The 8,489-nt window shown below is 38.8% G+C and overlaps 1 pseudogene; it reads right to left on the reverse strand.

Moving 5' to 3' along the window:
- Positions 1–1,204: 1,204 nt before the first annotated feature.
- On the reverse strand, positions 1,205–4,856 carry LOC117076262 (annotated as a pseudogene).
- Positions 4,857–8,489: the final 3,633 nt, after the last annotated feature.

Here is an 8,489-nt window from a genome sequence, read left to right on the forward strand (position 1 = left end):
CTTCTATTGGTATTGCATAATTTTTCTACCAGGTTAATATACCCAGGTAAGTAAAACGCTATTCTGCTCAGGTAAGTAAATCGCTATTTCTAGCTATTCTAATCATTTGAATTGAATTTCTCTGGTGGCAAACAATGACTAATAGGCATTTAATAGCAATAAAAGAGGAGTGTGTTGAAAATATAGTGGGGATATTTTGAAGAAACAAAGAGCTGAACAATGGAAGCTCAAGGAGAACCAAGACTGCTTGGAGGAGCCGAGCAGCAGAAACTAGCAGATCGCATTGCTCCTACGACACCATCATATATCATTTACCCCCAATTACCTTTATTACCTTATGATGTTTTCTTCTTCTTTTTTTTTTTTACTTTTAAAATGGTTTCATTTTATGTCCAAATAATGAACAGAATGTTGTACCCATAAATTCTACTTTCCAAAAACAGGAGCTTTTTAAAAGAAAACCACACAATAAAATGTTAAAAGGCACTGGGATTCATCTGCTTCTAGATCATTGCTAGGCTAGAAAAATAAAGTTTGTTCTACCAGGAATCACAGGTTAGAACCGAGTATTCTCTGAAGTGGAAATTCTAGAGTGTAATGCCATTCCAGGCAAAGATTATTCAGTTCTCATCCCCAGCATCCACAACTACCTATCAGAAGGGTTAAACCAGGTGAAAACAGTCCAGCATAATTAGGCTTCATCAAACAATGTCATTATGCTCTTCTAAGATGCAAATAAACCAAAACAGGAAATTCTAAAATCACGACAATATTTGACACTGTCATACAAATTTTTAGTTCCTTGTTTTATCCCCCCTTCTGTAACATTAATAAAGGGAATATTTTACTGCAAAGAATATTTTATTTTATACATCACTGGCCATGAATTTTTGCCATTCGTTATTATACAAATGCTGCCTACTACCATTATCCAAATGGCATAACCATTTAACATCCACAATTCACTTCTATAGTTATAAGTAGAATTTTCATGTGAAATCTTCACTGATAGATGTACTTATATAAATCAATGTCCTTTGGAGACTTGGAACTACTAAATTATTGGTTTATTTTTTACATAAGGTCACTTAAATGAAAAGTGATTAAAATAGATCTTTTCTACATTACTATCTGCAAAAAACATCAGATAGTAAGATGCAAAACATCTTACGGATGTTAGATTCCAAGTCTCCAAAGGACATTTTCAAAAGTACATCAAGAAATGGTTCCAGAGATGTTTAAGAAGCATCTTCATGTCCACATCCGGTTGTAACTGCTGTACTATTTTCTCTTCCAGCTGCTTCCCTTTGCCTGCAAGAGGGACTCAGATAAGATGGATGTTTTGCTTGACTTCTTTGATATCCTAGACTTTCTGTAGTTCTTTATTTTTCTTCAATCTGTTCATTAGAAATTTAACTTGGCGTTTCTGTTTGATCTCTTCAACTCTCTTCATTGCATCAATGATTTTATTCCATAGCTCTCGCTGAATTTGATAGGTTCATTTCTACGTTTTTCAAATTCAAATGAATTATCCACTGTAAGCTCTTTACCAGCTACTTTCTGGAATGCCTTGGTCCACCTAACTTTGCAAGGATTGTGCTTCTTTTTTAACTTTTTAATGCCGTTTAGATTTACAAAATCTGAACACCTTGCAATCGTTGCGGAGGAACATCATGCTGTGGCGAGGGTAGATGGGCCCCAAACAGAAATAATACTTCTTGATGCGCGTGTTGAACCTGTGTGGGTCCCCACCAGCCAAACGGCAAGCTTAAGAAGAAGTGACCGCCTTATGATGTTTTCAAGAACTAAATTTCAAGCAGAGAGAATCTTATTCGTCTGGTTTAGGTCACATGTCTACTCCATGGTTGAGCAGTAGTAGTGTGGGCTCTTCCAGAATAGGGGAAGAACAATTCCTTAAAGAAAGTAGCATTACAGAAAGAAGTTTAGGGGTTGATGGTGAGAAAGAAATGTGTTAGACGGCAAAAACACTGCCATAGTACATGCTAGAGTGGATGTGCTAATTTTTAAAATATTTTTTGCATCTATGTTGTGCATATATATTTGCATCTCAAAGATAGAATTAGTTTATCTTGTGCTTGTTTGAAGTTTTCTATCCCTTTTGGTATATTTTTAACAAAGTTTCATTAATAGAAAAACTTCTTTTCCTAGATTGATTAGTAGAAGCTGCCTGATTCTGGTGTATAAGTACTATTTGTTTGATTTTAAATATATATTTTTGGCTAATTTATTATTTCTTCCATGAATAATGGTGTACTTGGGTTTCCTTGTCTCTTGAGTAAATTTTGACAATGTATGCTTTCATAGAAAATGGTTTATTTCATGTAAATTGTCAAATCTATTGCTATACATTTGTATCCAATATTTTCCTGTATTTTAAGCATTTTTTCCTACTAGTAGTAGTGGCATTTTTCCCATTCTTATCCTGCTTATTTATGTTTTCTCTTTTTTCTGAAACAGCTCTATTTTATTGGACTTTTCAAAGAAACTGCTTGTGCTTTTATCACGTGTTCTTTAATTAAATGTACTCATTTGACTCTTCTATTTCCATTGATTCCTTCCACTTTTTACATGTTATTTTGTTGTTAACTTTCTTGCTTCTTGAGTTGAATCCCAGTGTATACATTTTTATTACGTTTTCTGAAAAGTTCATTATGTGGTTATAAATATTCCTGTGAATGCTGCTTTGGCTGCTCCTCATAGGTTTTTCTAAATACAGTTGATCCTTGAACAATGCAAGGATTAGGGGAACTGAACCCTGCACAGTTGAAAATTCACATATAACTTTTTACTCCCCCCAAAGAACTAATAGCCTACTGTTGGCTGGAAGCCTTAGCAACGACATAGATAGTCATCAACACATATTTTGTATGCCATTTGTATTCTATACTGTATTCTTAAGATAAAGTGAGCTAGAGAAAAGAAAATGTTATTAAGAAAACTATAAAGAAAATATATTTCCTATTTATTAAGTGGAAGTGGATCATCATACAATTCTTCATCCTTGTCCTCATGTTGAGTAGGCTGAGGAGGAGGAGGGATTGATCTTGCTGTCTCAAGGCTGGCAGAGACAGAAGAAAATCTGCATGTAAATGAATCTGTGTAGTTCAAACTTACGTGGTTCAAGGGTCAACTGTAGTTCGTAATTTCTCTTTTTATTTCTTATTTAGGCAGTGTTTAAAAATTTCCAAGTGGATTAGTTCCCCCTCTAAGCTTTTCTATTACTGAACTTCAGTGTCATTGCACAGCAGTAATGACCTGTGTGTTTTCTATTTTTGGTTTGTTTTTTGAGACTGAGTCTCGCTCTGTCACCCAGGTTGGAGTGCAGTGGTGTGATATCGGCTCACTGCAACCTCTGCCTGCAAAGTTTAGGCAATTCTTCTGCCTTAGTCTCCCTAGTAGCTGGGATTATAGGCATACACCACCACACCCAGCTAATTTTTCTATTTTTAGTAGAGATGGGGTTTCACCATGTTGGCCAGGCTGATCTTGACCTCCTGACCTCAGGTGATCCACCTGCCTTGACCTCCCAAAGTGCTGGAATTACAGGCGTGAGCATATTTTCTGATATTGAGAGGCATAGTGTGGTAAGAGAATATCCAAATAACACAAGCAGGGGCAGATAAAACAAATCTCTAATTATGATTATGACTGAGAGACTTTAAAGAATATTAATGTCTACTATTAAATGTTATTTTGTGTTGTTTGTATATTTTTATTATTATTATTGTTTTCTTGCTGTACCATTTCACTCTCCCCCCATCCCTGGCCCATTAACTGAAACCTGAAAATAATGCTACACACACACACACACACACACACACACACGCATTAGTTGATGTTACTTTGGACCATAAGGTGATTGCAACAATGGCCTGTGGCGGTGTCTGGTATGTCAATGTGGTGTGAAGAGAAGTTGCACATGCAAGAGGCACACAATAGTGCTCAGATCAAGCACTCAGAGAGAGCTGGGAGTGGTGGTATATTAGTCAAGGTCCACCAGAGAAATAGAACAATAGAATGTTCACAGGGAGAGAGATACTTGGTTTAAGGAATTGGCTCATGTGATTGTTGGGGCCGGCAAGTTCAAAATGTACAGGGCAGGTTGGAGACCCATGGAAGAGCTGATGTCACAACTTGAGTCTCAAGGCAATGTAGAGGCAGATTTTCTTCTTCTTAAGCAGATAGCAGTCTTTTTAATCTTAATGCCTTCAACTGATTGGACAAGGCCCACTCACATTATGGAGAGTAATTGGTTTGACTCAAAGTCTGCTCATTTAAATGTTAATCTTACTAAAAAATATCTTCTCATCATCTACACTGATGTTTGACCAAGTATCTGGGTACCATAGTCTAGCCAAGTTGACATAAAAAATTAATCATCACACCACTTTTTGACTTGGCACCTATATACATTTCCTTAAATCATAATCTTCAAATAAAATAACAAAATCATATTCCAGTCTAACAACTGTCCTGCATACAACTGAAAGTGTACTACCCCATTCCCCAGTATTTCAGTCCAACAACTGTCCTGCATACAACGGAAAGTGTACTACCCCATTCCCCAGAAGAGGACGCAGGTTACTCAGAGATGCTTGCTCTCCTTGATATCCTTGCTCTCCTTGATATCCTCCTTGATATCCTGTCATTAGAGGCATCTGGAAACAACTTCTACCTCTCAGTTTTCCACCTTCCCAGAATCTTGCAGATATTGGGAAAGATGCTGAGTTTAAGCCACATTTTTCTTGGAAATAACAGACAAAGTCCCCAGGAGCTGATTTCTGAGCTTCATAGACTTCACCTGTTTCACAGTTTTGACAAGCATTGACAGCCATCCACTGACCTTAATGCCTATGCTGTACATCAAGGCCAGGAAATGGGTGCGGAAATGAGGGGGATCTCAACCCTCTTCAGCATTAGTTTCATTCTTTTGCCATAATTTTTCTGTAACTAAGTAATTGATCAGTCAATAAATTCTAGAGTTGGGATGACTCTTATAGTCTACCTCTTCCATTGTTCTATAAACCATGGTCTATCCTTACTATTTCACTGAGAAGGTTTTATATGAAGGGGTTTTGCTGTCGTAAGGATATCTGGGGGAATTCTTGGTCTAACCCAACCCCTCTGGCTCCTGGATCTTCCCTTCATCATCCCCTCAAGTATCAGTCCCCAGGGAAGGAGCTCACACCCTCCTGGGACATCCCAATCCATCCTTGAATGACTCTGAATGATCATTTCTTTATATGGATCAGACATCACTCCAACTGATCTATAACTTAACCTATTGCAGGCATTGGTTCTTCCCTGGCTACTCAAACAAAGCTGAATCTTAGCATTCATTGATTTAACATTGGCAATTTCACCGTGGTCCTCAAAGGTTCATAAAATGACCCAACTCATAATTTTGCTAGGGCATTAACTTGAGTAATGTTTTCTGCCAGGCCAGTGTGTAGAATTGAGTTGCCAACTAGTAAGTGGACCTTCCCAGAATGTTAGCATTCACTTTTGACTGTTTTCTGATTTTCATGGTCATAGTAAGTCTCATGAAAGGAATAAATAGCCTTATGAAAGAGTTTGGTCCCATATTTATTACTTGTAAAGGATTACTTAGGTTTTTCAGCTACATATTATTACATTTTATGAGAAAGTATATGCTCTAGTGGTATTTATGTATTTGGGATATTTGAAGGCCTTGGGAAACATTCCTAATGAATACCAATGGTCTATGGTATAATCTGTTTCCATAGGACATTTCTCCAAACAGCTCTGATAATTGCTTTAGCATTGCTTTGTTACTAGGAAGAAGGTGGGAAGGAAGAGATATAATGAAGCTCATAAAGATTTTGACATGTCAAAAATCAAATAGCATTTTAAAGGGAACTAAGGGATACCACCTTGATTAGCATTTGTAGGGAGCAAGCCAGTGTGTGCTACAACCAACTTATACCTCAATTCAGTTCATGGAAATCCCCAAGATGAATATCTGTGCACAAAATTTACATGAGGGAAACTCAAAATTTAGTAACTTTTCTTCACAAAATGAAACTATATTATTTTATTTATACTCCCTTTTGTTCAGAGCTGATTTGAATTGGCGTATAAGGCAATTGAATTATTTCATAATGTAGTATGAGTAAAAAGGTGGTGATAATATGGGTGACTATCTAAAGTGTGTTTTATAGGCACAAAAGAAAAATGCATTCAAAGAAACTACTAATGGATATACCAGGTGTCAGCAAACTATGATCTGTGGGCCAAATCTGGCCCTATTTGTGTACATCTTGCAAGCTAAGAAGAGTTTTTTAAAAAATATTTTAAACTTTTTTTTTTTTTTTTTTTTTGAGAAGGAGTCTCACTGTGTCACCCAGGCTGGAGTGCAGTGGCGCGATCTCAGCTCACTGCAACCTCCACCTCCCGGGTTCAGGCGATTCTTCTGCCTCAGCCTCCTGAGTAGCTGAGACTACAGGCATGCTCCACCACGCCCGGCTAATTTTTGCATTTTTAGTAGAGATAGGGTTGCACCATACTGGGCAGGCTGGTCTTAAACTCCTGACCTCTTGATCCACCAGGCTTGACCTCCCAAAATGCCGGGATTACAGGCATGTAATGTTGAGCCACCACGCCTGACCTTTTAAATGGCTTTAAGTGAGAAAAAGAAAAAGAATATTGTGTGCAATTGTTTGAAATTCGAATTTTAGATTCCATAATAAAGTTTTAGTGGAATACAGCCATGCTTATTGATACACATCATCCCATATGTAACACTCATGCCATAATGCTAGAGTCAAGAAGTTGTGACAGAGACTGGATGACATGAAAACCTTGAAATTCTTACTGTGTGGCTCTTCACAAGTCAAAGTTCATTGACACTTGATGTAGATCGTTTCGAAATATCTCCTGCAGGCGGAAATATTTGAGTAAGGAAGACTTGCATGACAACCTGACCTGCCTTCTTGCAACCCCGTAAACAGTTTAACTCTAACCGATTCATTGTGATGGGATGGCGGCAACGTGGCAGTCAAGGTTTAGCTGCTTAATTAAAAGAAGGGACAAGGAAGATGGAGGAGCAGGGACCATGGTAGTTGGTCCTGAAGCTTCATGAGTGTCTATCAAGGTCCAGCAATATGATGAACTCAGAAGACTTTACCTGGAGTGCTACTGGTAAGCCTACAGGATGCACAGGGGAGAACTAAGAGCCAAAGAGAGAAACATGAATGGGAGACAGCAAGTATGGGATTAGGAAAAAAGGAGAGGAATAATGAAGAGAGCCATTGAGTCTGGTTAGGTTTTCTTAATCACCACTACATTGACTGGGGAAAGGATGGTTAGAGTAAGGAGGAGGAAAATAGGCAATGCTTACAAGATGATTGTATATCAGTCAGTATATGTTTAGGCTTACCTCTTCAAATGACCAAATATCATGCAGTCAAATGAACTGAGCATAATTTTGGAGGTAATAGTAGAGTTTTCAAAATGTTTTGTGATGCTGAGATTAGAGACCCCAAAATGCCCAAACCTTGGCCAGCTAGCAATTGTTGCTCCACCCCCACTCCTGCTCCACCTATTTCACTCTGGCTGTAAACCCCCTTGTCTTAGGAGCTACACTCAAGACAGCTGCCAAATGAGAATCAAGGTGCTAAGCCTGCACCCAATATTGCTGGTAAAAGCTGGGTTAGGAGATGAAGTTTAAGCTGGGGTCCTAAGTGGGCACCATCTACATTGCCGTACTCCTAAGTGGAAACTTTGGGAACTTACTGCCTTCAAGATGATCCGTGGTGGAGGAAGCTGTTACACACCAGTAGTCAGGTGTGCATTCAGGCCACACCGCCCAAAAGTAGAGAGTAGTTCCAAATTCATTAACAAATAGCCTCATCAGAAAGAAGGAAGGAAGAGATAGTCTCTGGATCTTCCCCACTGGGCCAGGCCTTGTATAATTTACCTACGAAGGTATATAGAAGAGGCAGGCGGTGGAATAGTTCACAGTGACCTCTAATGACCTTGGACATTAGTGGATGGTGGCAACGTGCGTCAGAGAAAGGGCCACATCAATGACTTGGACTCTTGATCAATTCAATTTGCAGCTTTTCCTTCTATGTTTGTTCGTGAGTTTGGAGGAGCTCAAAGTAAAGCAGGGAGAAAGTAGTCAAAATTCTCCTTATAATAACTATTCCTTAGTTTTTTTTTTTTTTTTTTTTTTTTTTTTTTTTTTTTTGAGACAGAGTCTCGCTCTGTCGCCCAGGCTGGAGTGCAGTGGCCGGATCTCAGCTCACTGCAAGCTCCGCCTCCCGGGTTTACGCCATTCTCCTGCCTCAGCCTCCCGAGTAGCTGGGACTACAGGCGCCTGCCACCTTGCCCGGCTAGTTTTTTTTGTATTTTTTAGTAGAGATGGGGTTTCACAGTGTTAGCCAGGATGGTCTCGATCTCCTGACCTCGTAATCCGCCCGTCTCGGCCTCCCAAAGTGCTGGGA

The sequence above is a fragment of the Trachypithecus francoisi genome, unplaced genomic scaffold, assembly GCF_009764315.1.
Source record: "Trachypithecus francoisi isolate TF-2019V2 unplaced genomic scaffold, Tfra_2.0 Lachesis_group5, whole genome shotgun sequence".
Classification (NCBI taxonomy): Eukaryota; Metazoa; Chordata; class Mammalia; order Primates; family Cercopithecidae; genus Trachypithecus; species Trachypithecus francoisi.